At 38.8% G+C, this 14,349-nt stretch overlaps 1 long non-coding RNA gene across 1 annotated transcript in view; it reads right to left on the reverse strand.

Moving 5' to 3' along the window:
- Positions 1–12,966, reverse strand: part of LOC118169879 — a 25,271-nt gene extending 12,305 nt beyond the window's left edge. Inside the window, exons 1-2 of the long non-coding RNA XR_004752335.1 lie at positions 12,956–12,966; positions 2,870–2,876 (exon numbers count right to left, since the gene is read on the reverse strand). This is a non-coding gene — a long non-coding RNA (uncharacterized LOC118169879). The remainder of the gene's footprint in view (positions 1–2,869; positions 2,877–12,955) is intronic.
- Positions 12,967–14,349: the final 1,383 nt, after the last annotated feature.

Consider the following 14,349-nt stretch of genomic DNA (forward strand, 5'->3'; position numbering starts at 1 on the left):
AAAAAAAAAAAAAAAAAAAAAAAAAAAAAAAAAAAAAAAAAAAAAAACACCCTCTTCTATGTCTGTCTTGTTAAGACAACTATAAGCATGCCTTTTTCAGGGACAAATATTCATTAGGAAAGTTAAAAATCTCTCGTGATCATCCTCTGACAGTCTCTTGTATGTTCCATGTGTAGATATTTATTCACAGACACCCCTTATATAATTTACCAGATTTTGGTCTTGGATGTGCAAGTAACTTGCTGCTGCACAGACCTTAACGTTTATTTGCATTTCTTAGTTTAATTTCACTGTCAACCTCTTCAAGTATATTCTGTTCATTAGAGAACAGATTTTTATTAAAACAAAATTCTTCCAAGATCATTGGTCTGGGATAACCTATATATGCACAAATGTACAGTTTCTACCATAAGGCCAAATAAAAGTTTATAAACTACTTTGGTGTTTCAAGTATCCCATTGCCTGTAGGACTAGAACCTTATCCCAGCCAAATGCTTCCCTAATCAGTCTGAAGAAGGTTAAAACATGCAGGGATTCAAGCTGGGTTTGGGCGTAACCAGCGATTCATCACCTGCAGTTATAGGAACTGAAAAATATGAAAAAGGCATTTCAGGGCTTGGGTGACACTTCTGTGTAGTGCCTGGTTTTTGTCTCACTCAAGTATAAGAGAAAGATAAGAATATCTTCACCTCCTGTAATAAGGCACACACCCTTTCCTCCTTCCAATATAAGGGGTACATGGACTATTGCTACGGAAGGTAATCACTGGTACTACTTATAGGTTTCTGGGAAGAGACAAACTACTGTTACATGGACCACAGAATCCCAGTTTGTCACTGCCAGCCAGTTACTGTCTGAAGCCTTTGTCATCAGTTTTAATTTTATTTTATTAAATAAAGTCACAGGATTTTCAATACCTGGCAGTAGGCTTAGCTGAACAGGACACTGAGAGCTTCAGGCAATTTTGATCAGCCAGTCATTTCAGATATAAATACAGAAGGAACAAATGACATGAAAGAAGAAAGGAACCTTGCTTGGGAAAATTTTTCTTTGTGAAAAGTTGAAAATGTAAAACTCCACAGGGAAGGGAAAACTGGTGAGAGAGACTTTGTTGTTGTTGTTATCTCTTTGTACCCAAAATGGCAAATAACCATTTCCAGCAGCTACAGAACTTACTTTTCTCACCCTGACTGCAGGAAGGGCTGGAAGAGAAGACTGGCTTCATGAACAGCAGAACTGAGGCTATGGATGGAAAGTAATGCTAGATCTGTGGTATTAAATTATTTCTATCATCTTAAGGACTTGCTAGGGAGCAGAATGGGAAAAAGAGAAGATGGAAGAGCCATTTTAGGAAAGTACTGTAAAGTGAAGGGGAAAATTTCAGTTCCGTGACAAACTAATGTAGCACCATGAGAAATACCCTAATTTACAAGTGACGGTGCTAACGACTTTAAACAGTGTTAAAATCTAGGGTAGGTGCCTTAGGCAAGATCCCAGCAGAGCACATCTGGAAGAACTGGTGATGGCAAGTAGTAGAAAATGCAGCTGTTATATGTGGTATAAATGTCTCTTCCCCCAAAAAGGGAATTAATTAATTGGCCTCCTTGTACAGAAAGTTTGTAAAAATATATATACAGTGATATTTGAGGAAGTCATAAGCTTTTTATGAAAAAGAGAATGGGTCAATGGGGCTTTCCTTGTCATTTCTTTTGGAGAGGTGAGGGCTTGTGCTGCTCAACCTTGGAGTGTGGATATACAAATCTGTCAGTCTGGCTCTGCTCTGAAAGCTCCATTTGGCAGGGTATTTACCTGGCTTTAGGCATATGAGTAGACTGATTGATAAAATGAGACTGGTCATATTCAAAAAAAGTATGTATAGACCCTCTTCATGGAATTTCTTCATTCTGTTTTCTTGGATTTGTTGTAATTTCTTGCTAGTGGAGAGGAAGACTTAGCGTTTTTTTTTTTTAAAATTCAAATAACTGTGTTTAATTTTTTTCATTGAACTGCTAACAACTGTCTGTTACACTGCTTTGAAAATGCTTTGGAGATTTGCAGAGTGAAATGCACTCATAAAGAATGGAAATTGAAAGGTAATAAGTGAAAGCCTGTCCTTTGTGGATTTTATTTGAGTTGTTCTCCACCTGATTGAAAATAGCAGTATGGAAATGAGAATAAAATGAAAATGTTTTCTTTGGAGTCACGTAATTTATTTTTGTACATTTTTAGATTATTGTACATAATGTATTATTGTATTTTAGAGATATTCCCAGTATATGACTAAGCTGACCAATCAATACTGTCACTTCCAAAACAGACATATGAACAGAGCTACCAAGTATATTCATTATTTTCAAGCACACATATTTTTAAATTGGTGCCAATGATGGCAACATATTAAATATCCAATGATTCTATTTAGCAAAAAATCATTTGTAAAACAGATTTTTTTTTTCCATGTATAATTAAATCACATATATATTATCTTTTATTTGGTATGTTGTTTAGTTACTGTTAAGGTGCTTTTTTACCATTGCTTATTTGCTATTTGTTCCTCCATTTTGCCACTATTATTCTTCATTTTCTTCTGAAAAATTCTCTGTGATATATAGTGACAGTTGGATCACACAAACTTCACAATTAAACGTATTTGATTAATGAAAGAGCCTTTAGCTAGCACTGGGTAATGAAGATATCTTATCTTGGTGCCCATACCACAGAAACTACAGAATACAGAAGAACAAGGCATTTAGTTTACACTTCCAAGGTATTTTGCCTATATCTGTGTTCAGGGCACAGTTGATCGAGCTGTGTTCTCAGAAGTTATTAAGGTAACAGCCATGGTTTGGTGAAGGGCAAACAGTAAAACAAAACTGCTATACCCGTTGTGTGGCAGGGAACAGATTCACAACCACAGCTTGGAAGGGGGTTGACATTTATGGCACTATCTGTTGGCTGATTTGGCAGCTAGGTGAACCTCCACAGGCTGGGTTGCCCTGCCATGCCCAGAGGAAGAAAACCAGGTTCCCACTAGCTACAACATCAACCAAACCTACCATGTTTTGCAGTTCATCTTGGTGCAGGGGCAAAAATTTAAATGGAGAATAAGGTAGAAAACTTTGGAGTTTTTATACTATGAACCTGCAAGACTGGAAAGATATTCAGTGTGAAACTAGCAGGTACTGTATCTACAAAGGCCAAAAGTCTGTAAGAGAGAAGAATCATATTTATAATATAATAAAACTTAGTTATTCATTAACTCTGCTACTCCCCAGCTAAAAATGGCTGGGGAGTTATCAAATTCAGTATGTCTATTCTGAACTATGTCTGTCATTGTCTTCTTACATTCCTTCTCATCCTGCGTTACTCAATGAGCTGCCTGAATACAAGCCAAATACTGTAAGTTTTGATGGAGTGCATCTCCTACCAACTGCTTATGTCACAACACCGAAACTCTGGAATTACTGAAGAAATATTGAATACATCTTGACCTCTCTTAGAGAGGAAGAAAAGCAGGAGGAAAAAAATAAAAAATAAAAATGCATAGACTGCTGCTCCCTTAAGCTGTGTCTTTTAATCTTGTAGTGGTTCAGTGCTAAGCACTGTTATTGGCAGGAAAAAAAAAAAAAAAAAAAAGCTGTAATTGCACTAAATGGTCAGAATCACCAGGCTGAGGAGGGAAATGATGGAAAAGAACAGAAACTATATCAGTTTGATAGTTTGATTATTTGAGAGGAGTCTTGGGAATCCTTGAACAATTTTGTCAGATTTACCCATTGTATTCAGTTGTCTTAAGTAGTTTATAAATCTGAGATACTGTTCTTAAGAAGACAAGTAGAAAAGCAACTTGAGATACCTGTTCACAGTGCGTTGATGAGACACTTTTACCCTCGAGCAGCAAACACTTAGGAGGACTCACCCGTTTTAAATTGGTGGCCTTGGGTCAAAGGGGCTTTTTCATTGATTTAAAGAAAATCAAATCTGTGCCCTATTCTGCTATCATTGGTTTCTTTGAAACCTCATTATAAAATCTTTAGGGAGTTCAAATACTTCTACAACACTCTGCACTGAAGCTCAGTTTGAAATTGCAACTGCTGAGTCACAGAAGTCAAAAGGATCAGTAACCTATTACATCATTTATTTCTCAGCCTCACAGTGAATTAGTCCCAAAAGATACCATTTCCACTTCTTCCAGTGAGTGATTATTTTCTAATAATCCAAGAGTTATCAAGAAGTTTTTCCTGATGTTCTGCCAAATTATTATTTGTGAGCTTCCACCCCTCCCCCCCCAGCCTTTTTTTTTCCTGTCTTAATGTAAGTCTATCACTCCGAATGCCCTAAAATTATCACATAACACTTATAGGAAAACTCTGAGTCAGAGAACAGTGTTTTTGAAAAGGAAAAAGTGGATTAGACAGTCTTATTAATTACAAAGAAGGAAACTGGTGATTAAAGTCATTGTTTTGCTACAGCTTGAGCACCTGTGAGAAAGCAACAGAACTATTTATGTGATTCAGCTGCTTTTTTTTGTCGTTGTTATTTTTATTAACATATTGTGTTTAAAAGCATCTGATTACTGTCACAAAAAATACTGTCTGCTTTGTTGTACTTACACTTTAATTTGGGAGTTGCACAGCTTAGTCTTTTCCCCAAATATTAGTTGCAATACAACATCACCTCCATCTGCTCTGAAAAAAGCAACATGGATTCTGGTACCCTCCCATCTGTATGTATATTTTTAGTCATGTATTCAGATTTGCAATCTGAACCATAGTCCAGTCTGGCAAAAATCTGTCTGCTCCATTCCTGGCACAAAGCATAAATCTTATTGTTTGTCCAAATTTTTTAAATTTTACTTGTGTGTGTGCATGTCCCAGTACTTTACATTCTTTTTATACATTATTGGAAATGATTTAAAATTCATATGTCTGCCATTAGACACTTTATATTTCTCCTAAATCTTCGAAAGTTTCTATTCTTGACCGGTGAGTCATACAGTTCATAGATAGCTGTCAGGAAAACACCAGAAGATTGAGAAATGAGAGGAAACAAAACTCTGAGCTGAAATGCCACTGGTTAAGTGTATCAGTAAGTACTTTTTTAAACACAGACCAAGCTATTTTCTTTTCACCTTTCCATACCTGTGACTTATTTATAAAGGTTTGAAGGACAAGCCTAAGGATTAGAGTGATTGACAGATGACCAAAGGTAGAAAACAATTCCAAGTGAAGCTTTTAGTTGTGTTTTTGGTTCAGAATAAGGGAATAGTAAACCAATGATGTATCTAGTTATGGTATGAAAGGAAATAAAGATTTCTACTGAGTAAAGAAAATGTAACCAAAGGAAAAAAGCAGCCTGTGTTCAGTGTTCATACCCCTTCACATTACCCCGTGTTAATTTTGGTACAACTCTTTCTATGCCATGAACAACTGCCTATTTAATTAACAAGGGGAAACAGATATTCCATGAACTGAGATATTAGCGCAGCTCTTGAGAACCCCAGGTCAGATCCCTGGACTGCTTTAAGGAAGCTGGAAGGTCCTCTGTATCCCAGATTCACATTCCCTGAGGACCTGAGCTTTAAGACAGCCTTCCAAAATTTTGTGAAAGGTATTTTGGTGATTTTGAATGAGCCACCCAGTCTCTGTGCTTTAGTTTCCCACCTCCTTATTTTAGAGAACCGATGAGATGATATGCCCTCAGGATTACCTTGCCCTGGTGTGAGGCCCTTAGTCTCTGATGGTGTAGGGTCATCATTCCCTATAAAAGATCCCAGTGCAGCCATCCATCAGAATTCTGGCCCAGGAACCAGCTCATAGGAACCAGCTTTATAGGAAGGGGCATGACACCGGGTAATAAAGAGTTACACAAAAAAACTCCCATTAAGGTAGCTTTCTTTTCACACAAGTTAACTGTTGCCTTGAGCCCTGAAACATAAGTCTTTATATCCCTTTATTAACATAATTTCACGAGAATGATGGAAAGCTCTTGTAACCAGTGTCAGTAGTTAATCCTTTCCCCACTCCAATCTGCTGAGGCAGCTATGGGTCTTTGACAGACATCTAACAATAAACAATGCATAAATAAATAAAAATATTTATCTTCCTCCATTATAAATTGTAGCATTTTACTGGAGTTTCTTACATCTTTATATTATAAAAATACCAAGCATGAAAGTCTATTTTTTTTCTCTTCTTGATTCTTAAAGTCTCCGTTAAATTATTTCTAATAAAATGATCTTTCTCCTGAGATCTTTCTATTCTTTGCTATCTCTTATGATCCCTCTCCATGTTTCATGTATAATGAGTAATTTCTTACTGGGGTGAGGTTTACAGACTTACACCCTGTATTGCAGGTATACACATCCAGTGGCATAGAGGCATATAAATATATTTTTAGGTTATTTTCCATTTAACTACCTTACCATTCTTGTGTTTCAAGTGCCACTGCACTTTGGGCAGAGTTTTCCAGCTGAATTTTGCAGATGTGCTGGAGCTCAGAAAACCATGTGTCTGAAGAAATTGTATAGTAAACTCAGCAGAATACAAATGTTTAACTTTCAGAAACACGGGGGTCTTTAAAAACATCAGATCATTGACCAGATACCTTCTCCATGAAAATGGATACTACCAAATATTTTGGGCAGAGTCTCTTGGAGAAGAAAAGCAGAGAATTTCAATTGACTTCTCTGGGCTTTGAACCAGAACATACAGAGTGGATATTATACAGAAATATGCCAGTTATTTTAAAAAATATACCAATTATCTAGAAATCATTTCAACTACTCACCAAGTTTTTTCTTTTATTTGATTTAGCACTTTAATTATTTTAGGCTTAAATGCCACAATCAGCTGTGAGAAGTGTAAAATAAAACCCTAGCATTTGTAGGTCTCCACTTAGAATAATTACCACAGTCTTTTTTTTTTTTTTTTTTTTTTTTTTTTTTTTGCGAAACTAAGGAAACTAGAGAGTTAGAAAAAATATGAGATAATAGAGAAAAAAAAATCAAGCAGATGCAATAATTTTACTTGTAGCATGCTCCAAATGAAGTATTTGAAGCATTGTGACAATAAGCACATTGTGACTTAGAGGACGGCTTAAAAGGAAATGTCACAGGCAGGTTGAAATGTCAATTAGCGCAACATTTCCTAATATCCCATAGATGTATTTCTTCCCCTGTGAATATTAGAGAAATAGATAACATTGCACATTTATTCTACTCTCCACTAATTTGATCCTTTGGGGCTCTTCATAGTATGTTTTGTTCCAACTTATCAGAGCGCAGCTGAGAATGGACTTACAGATGAACTGCTAATTCACTACGACAGCATGTGGGAAGAAAAGTTCATTCAGATGGCAGATCTGAAATGTAAGGTAAACAAAGCCATATCTTCTGCTTGGTTCAGGTTTTGCTCAGGAAAGGTGTGGATCAGAGCATGGTAGGAGGTGGAGAACAGCTACCACCATCAGTGCTGAAGGCACCAAATATCACAGCCCTGTGGCTTCTTTTCAAAATGTTGGGTGTCTTCAGTGGTCTAGGTACAGTTCTTTTCTTAAGCTATATCTTGTTCAAGAAAGTAGTCTGGGGTACTTAGAGACTACTTCTCCATGTGCCTACGGGAAATAGGATGAGTTAGTTTAACAGTGATCTGATGCAATACTCAGAAGAGATCAGGGTTTTTTTTAACCTGTACCCTATAATAGCAGTGAGCCTGTCTATACAGGAAATTATTCAGAAAAAGCTATTGTGTTGGTACAAATTCACACTCAATAGAAATCTGCTTTAACTTTCAAGCGTGCTTTATTATCTACATAGGGGAAATAATTGGTGTGAAATCAGCAAGAAATAAAAAAGAACAACAACAACAACAAAGGAAACGAGGCTTTGAACAGGAAATGAATTGAAAGAAGCAGTTATTCGGTTTATTCTCCCATTTGAATAATGTTTTATTCAAGTGGGAGAACTCCTGAGCTACTGAGTCACCCTTCAGGTAAGACGACCAGCATGACGCTGGGCTCAGCAGAGGTAAGTGTTACCAGAAGCAGTTATTGCTGCCCTACTGCAGTGCTGGCCTTATTTCAGATACTTAAGAAAAGACTGTATGTGCAGCTAGACAGTTTCTAGGGGCATGACATGCTGTAGTGTTGCCTAGCTGTGTTGTCTGCTGCTGTTTACAGCTTGCTGAAATCTGCAATATGTCCACGTCAGAAGATCAGGCTTTCACAGAAGAGGAGAGAGTGCGTGGACTTTAAATGGGATCATGTCAACAAAACCTTTGGGTCTCAAGAGTCTGCAATGATTACTGAGCAGTCACAGAACTGGTCTGTTGAAGATATTTCTGTGTTCATGCCCTTCCCCTTCACAGTGACCACAACAGACCTTTTTGGGTGTCCTCAAGTACTTGCCCTTCAGGTCCTGGTGAACTTGCTGAAAGTCACCTGGGTACAGCCTATAAACTCAGCTGTAGCACAGCATGACCTCTCTGCTGTCTCTCAATTCTTATGACTTTGCCTGTGCTTGTGTGTGCTGTAAAATATCTTCTGAAACCTGACAATAATATGGCATAAAATTTCCTTGATTAAAAAAAAAAGACCTTAGATTACCTTCATGTAAACACGTTGCAAATGTGTGTCAGCAAGACTGCAACTGTAAATTACTCTGCTGCCAATTGTGACTTTTTTTTTTTTTTTTTTTTTTTTTTTTTTTTTTTAATCTTACCTAGAAGCTGCTTTTCTTCAGGGCTCCAAGAGGCCTGTGGAAATCTCAGCTTTTACATAAAAATAGGTTTCCATTTGGGATCTAAAGGAAATCCTACACAGAAAATGCTATAGAGAAGGCTGAAGATCAGAAATTAAGCAGAAAGAAACCCTAATGCCTTTCTTACACTGTCAAGATTAAATAAAAATCATATGATTCTTCACTGAAAGACATTTACCCTGAATTTCAGACATTCTGGGTGAACAATTCTGAAACTGGCTCTATGGAAACTACCTCAGGTTCTCAATGAGTATTTTAAAGTCTTCCTACAGTTTTACATCACTTTCAGGTGTTCAATAAGATCTCAGAAATATTTAAAGCACTGGCTTCCAAAGTTTTTGGGTGAACAAAGTGAGCTGTCCAAATTTCTTGCAAAATAGCACGGCATTATAAAGAGAAAATTATGGCAACATGCAACATCCAGTTTAGTCCTACTTCAAAGAAGAAAAGCTGATGGGAAGAGAAAAGCATGGAAATGGGCTAATGTAGACTTTCAGTTCTGCTGGAAATGATGGACAAACTTTGTGCTTTGTGTTTTGGCTCAAAACCAGTAGAAAATGTGGCCAGGTTTTTGGAAGGTCCGTCATTCCTCTCTTGGAATTTCTACTCTCCCAAGCCACCAGAGGGCCCCGAAGTCCACCTTAACTTGGCTTGGCTTGGCGTTCTTGAAAACACCATTAGAAAAGCAAGTGCAAAGCTCTCACACATTCAGGTGTTGCTCTTCCAGCGTAGTTGCTGTGTAGGGTGAATACAATCACAAGAAAATAAGGATATAGGGACAACGATGCCTTGAAGGTAGCATCACCAAATGACTTCCACCCACTAGGAAAGAGCAAGTATTTCAGGAGTTTGGTGAAGGTATTGCTTTAGCAGTACCAGGCTGTTACCTGTGTCCTCTCTCTTTTAAACTGCCACAGATATGTGTAGTAGACTCTGTGTGTGTGCAGGAGGCCCGTGATTTCATGCTACTCACTTGGAAGATCTTTGCCTGACATTAAGCCTTACCTCCATAGTTTGTCTTGTGGTTGCGGAGGAGCAAAAATGTCTGGCTGCCCTTGCTGTTGAGCATGGGGAATGGACAGAGTGAATGCTTAAAGAAACAAGAACTGAATGTGGTGGGTGGGCATGATGATCTGTGCTACATTTGTGTAATGAAAAGGCTAATGTATGCAAGCAGAGAATTTCTCGTGTGTCTTCGGTCCTCTTGTCAGAAGATTACTGCCTTATGCTCTGTCTCCTTGCAATCCAGAGAAACACCCAGGCCTTTGAACATTCTCAGAAACAAATGGTTTAAAAATAATTCCAGAAAATCATCCTTTCTATTCCTTTTTCATTTTTTTTTCCCAGCCCCTTTATTAAATAGGCCTGATCACTTGCCATGGTCTCAGCTCTAAGAAATTTAGACCGAGTTGTAAAATGCTATTAAATTATTGGCTACACTTTCAGGACTGGAACTGAAAGCTGGATGATATGAAGAGAAAGGATGTCAGTGGGATCAACCATTCACTATCTCCTGTCCTGGAGTGTTGGGCACTGAAGTACAAAAATGTCACGGTGAGCTTTATGTTTTTTGCTGAAACTTATATCTAATAGATGATAGCTAAAAGAGCTGACTCCACAATCCAAAGAAGGCAAACCAGGTACCAATAATAAAATGTTAAAATTGCTAGAAACCTTCCTAGAATACTTTGCCTGTGACACATAAGGAGACATACTACAGTGTAGAATGGCTCTAGTGACTTTTGCTTGAAATTACCTGCATGATACCAGTGATCTTTTCATCCTGGAGTAACTAATAGCTGTTCCAAACCTCACTTATTCACTTGAGATACTGTAGAAACATAGCCCAGTTTCTTGGAGGTCTGTTTCTGGATACAAATGAGGCATAAACTATGTGCTTTCCCTCAGGGTTAATTTTGTCTTTCCAGAGAAAATGCGTTACATATTTGCATAAGAAAGTACATTTCAGACAAATGTATGGCTGCCAGGCTAGTGACTGTGATTAATGATAATGAATGAATGCATGCTAAAGGATAAAAGTCCCCTCCTGTTCTTTTTAAGCAAATCTTCTTCTCATTAGCAGTGATATGGAAGACACTCGTATATGTGAGTAGACTTTGATACCATCTTTTTTACCTTATACAAAGACTTGTTAACTCTCCAGCAAGGTAAAATGGATGGGATTTATCTCAGGTAACTTTAGAATCTTAGTCACCTGGACTCCTTCTATGGTAAATACAGAAAGAAAGGAACTTCTGAGAAATGATTAACTTCATCTTAATGTGGATGGTTAAAATACATCATATAGCTTACACACTAGAAGTACACATTCCTGTCCTTTAATTTCAAGAGAAGCCTAGATGCCTATGTGGTTTGTTCATAATATAAATCTAATCTTTTGTCAAAGATGAATCCCACTTGTCCATGTGGTCATACAAATCTCACATTTGTTTGTGTTAAATTGCTAGGTACAGTCTCTGTGCTGTGTATGTGGTAGCTGCAGTAATTGGGAAAGACAGGCACAAGCAGCAGGCATCTGCTAAAGCAAATAGGGTCTTGGGAGAAACTGCAGCTGCTGGGGATATTTGGGTAGAGCTCAATTATGTCAAAGGAGACCCCTTTCCTAGTTTAGGACTCTTTGAAGATTCAGGAGCATAATATCATTCTGCAGCTATGGAGTATTTGCAGGAACTATGTGGTCAGGTGAAGCATGGCCAAGATGAGGCCTAAGAAGAACCTGCCTAAGCTTGGCTTGGATCATGGTAACTCATTTTCATGTCACAAGCACTTTTTTGGATTCCCTCTCATGGCCCTTTTCAATCCCACCTGGATTCTCAGTCCCTCAAGGAGTGATGAGTGCCCTCTTCCCAGCTGCCTGCATTGGGACACAGGGTATGCAAGGAGGTTGACACAGGAGAGAGTGGAAGGAAGGAGATAGGGCTCTGGTAAATCATTTAAAATACACTGTCACTCTTCAGAGAGTAGTTTAGTGTACTGTCTCCTTTTTTGGTTAGTCCCCTACTATTCTATTTGTCTTATGAGTAAATATTATTTTTTGAAAATAATAAAGCTTTCCTACTAAGGATTGGTTTGAGTTAGCAGTAACTCAGAACATATATATATATACATATATATATATAAAGAGTGCATAAATGGAATTGTAAAGTGCTTTATAATATTTTAATTCCTTCTGGAGTTCTTTCACAACACTTTTTGGGTCTTGAGTGATGTTCATACTAAACATGTGGCTTAGCTCCAAGTAGCTTTCTTCTTAAAAACCTTGTGTTTTGGGGCATAGCTAGACAGGATGACAGAATATCTATTATTTTTATGGCTCATATGTTGAGTTGACAGCATGAAAAATGTTTTATCCTTGAGAGAAAATTAAACATTCTTGTCCAATTTAAAAAGAGGGTTTTCTGAAGTACTTGCTTCCTCTAGGCTCCCATATGCTTTTGGGATCCCCTTCCTGTTCTTTAGGAACTATTATGTGTTCTTCTGAACATCGTTTAGGAACTCATTTTGTCATTTCAATTTTAAGTGGTTTACAATCTAAAAAAAGATGCTCTGTGAGCATCTAGTGCGTTAATGGGATATGGAAGAGGTGTTTTTACAGTGGGATATTAAATATAATGTAAAATATCCCTGGGCAAGATACTGCAGTTTAGTGGTTGACTGTATAGTTCGTTCAATATTGTATGAGGAGCAACATGTTCCTTCAAGTAATGGGTGTCTATTATGTGTTGTGTTTTTTGTTTTGTTTTGTTTTGTTTTTAATAATGCCCCTGGGAAGTCTAGAAAAAACTCAGAAGCACATTGAATAAAACTACAATTGCATTCCCGGAAAAGAGAAAGCTTTCTGAAATAGCAGTGAAGTTTGTCTCACTCTCCTTCAGGCTAATGAATGATAATATATTCAACTGGCAAAAGGTGTCTTTAGAAACATGATATCATCACAGCTAAATCTTGTTGATTGATTCCCATGCAATAAGCAAGAGACTTGTGACATTCTCGTACAAACTAATCTCTCCTTGAACTTCACATCCTCATCATATTTCTTTTGATTATTTCTTTCATTGCCAGAGAGAGAGCAACACATATCTCCAGCACTACAGATTTTGTTGCCATTTTGGGGCTCAGTTTCCTAAGCGGTCTTTGTGCAAGGTGCAGTGAGGCTGTAAACAGATAGCCTTTGACAATGAGGTGATGAGGTTGGCAGATGAGGGGAGCAATGGGTGTTGTTTGTCTTTACTTTTTCAAAGCTTTTGACAGTGTCTCCCATAATATCCTCATAGATATACCGAGGAAGTCTGTGTTAGGTAAGTAGACAGTGAGGTGGACTGAGGCCAGTCATTAGTGGTGTACCTCAGGGGTCTATACTTGGGCCAGTACTGTTTAACATCATGGATGACCTGGATGATGGGGCAGAGTTAACCCTCAGCCAGCAGTTAGATGACAGAAAAATGGCCATCAAATGGCTTTGCTGCCATTCAGAGGGTGTGATAGTTTTACCCTGCTGGGCAGCTGAGCTCCACCATAGCCACTCTCTTACTCCCCACCCTCAAAGGGAAAGGGGGAGAAAATGTGTTGGAAAGAGCTCAAGGGTTGAGATAAGGATGAGAGGTCACTCAGTCGTCATGGGCAAAACAGACTCAGCACAGGGAGATTAATGTAATTTATTACCTATTACTAACAAACTAGAGAAGTGAGAAACAAAGAAAATGAACTGAAAACACCTTCTCCCATCCATCCTCTTCCACCTCCTCCCCCCAAGCGGTGCAGGGGAACAGGGAATGGGGGCTGCAGTCAGTCCATGTTATGTTGTCTCTGCGCTCCTTCATGGTCACTCTCTGCCCCGGTTCCACGTGGGGTCCCTCCCATGGGATGCCGTCCTTCCTGAACTGAGCCTGCGGGGGCTGCCCACAGGCAGCAGCTCTTCAAGAACTGCTCCCACACGGCTCCGTACCACGGGGTCCATCCCCCAGGAGCAAACTGCTCCAGCACAGGTCCCCCACGGGCAGCAGCTCCCCCCAGACCCCCTGCTCCTGTGTGAGCTCCTCTCCACGGGCTGCAGCTCCGGCCTGGGGCCTGCTCCTGCGGGGGCTCTCCATGGGCCGCAGCCTCCTCCAGGCCACATCCACCTGCTCCACCGGGGGCTCCTCCACGGGCTGCAGCGTGGAGATCTGCTCCATGTGGGACCCATGGGCTGCAGGGGGACAGCCTGCTGCACCAGGGGCCTCTCCACAGGCTGCAGGGGAACTGCTGCTGCATGCCTGGAGCACCTCCTGCCCTCCTTCTGCCCTGACCTTGGGGTCTGCAGGGATGGTTCTCACTCCTCACTCTTGTAGCTGCTGTGAAGCAGGTTTTCTATGTTAGTTTTTTTTTCTTTTATTTTCTTTGTTAGTTTTCTTTTCTTTTCTTCTTTTCTTTTCTTTTCTTTTCTTTTCTTTTCTTTTCTTTTCTTTTCTTTTCTTTTCTTTTCTTTTCTTTTCTTTTCTTTTCTTTTCTTTTCTTTTCTTTTCTTTTCTTTTCTTTTCTTTTCTTTTCTTTTCTTTTCTTTTCTTTTCTTTTCTTTTCTTTTCTTTTCTTTT

The sequence above is a fragment of the Oxyura jamaicensis genome, chromosome 1 (assembly GCF_011077185.1).
Source record: "Oxyura jamaicensis isolate SHBP4307 breed ruddy duck chromosome 1, BPBGC_Ojam_1.0, whole genome shotgun sequence".
NCBI lineage: Eukaryota > Metazoa > Chordata > Aves > Anseriformes > Anatidae > Oxyura > Oxyura jamaicensis.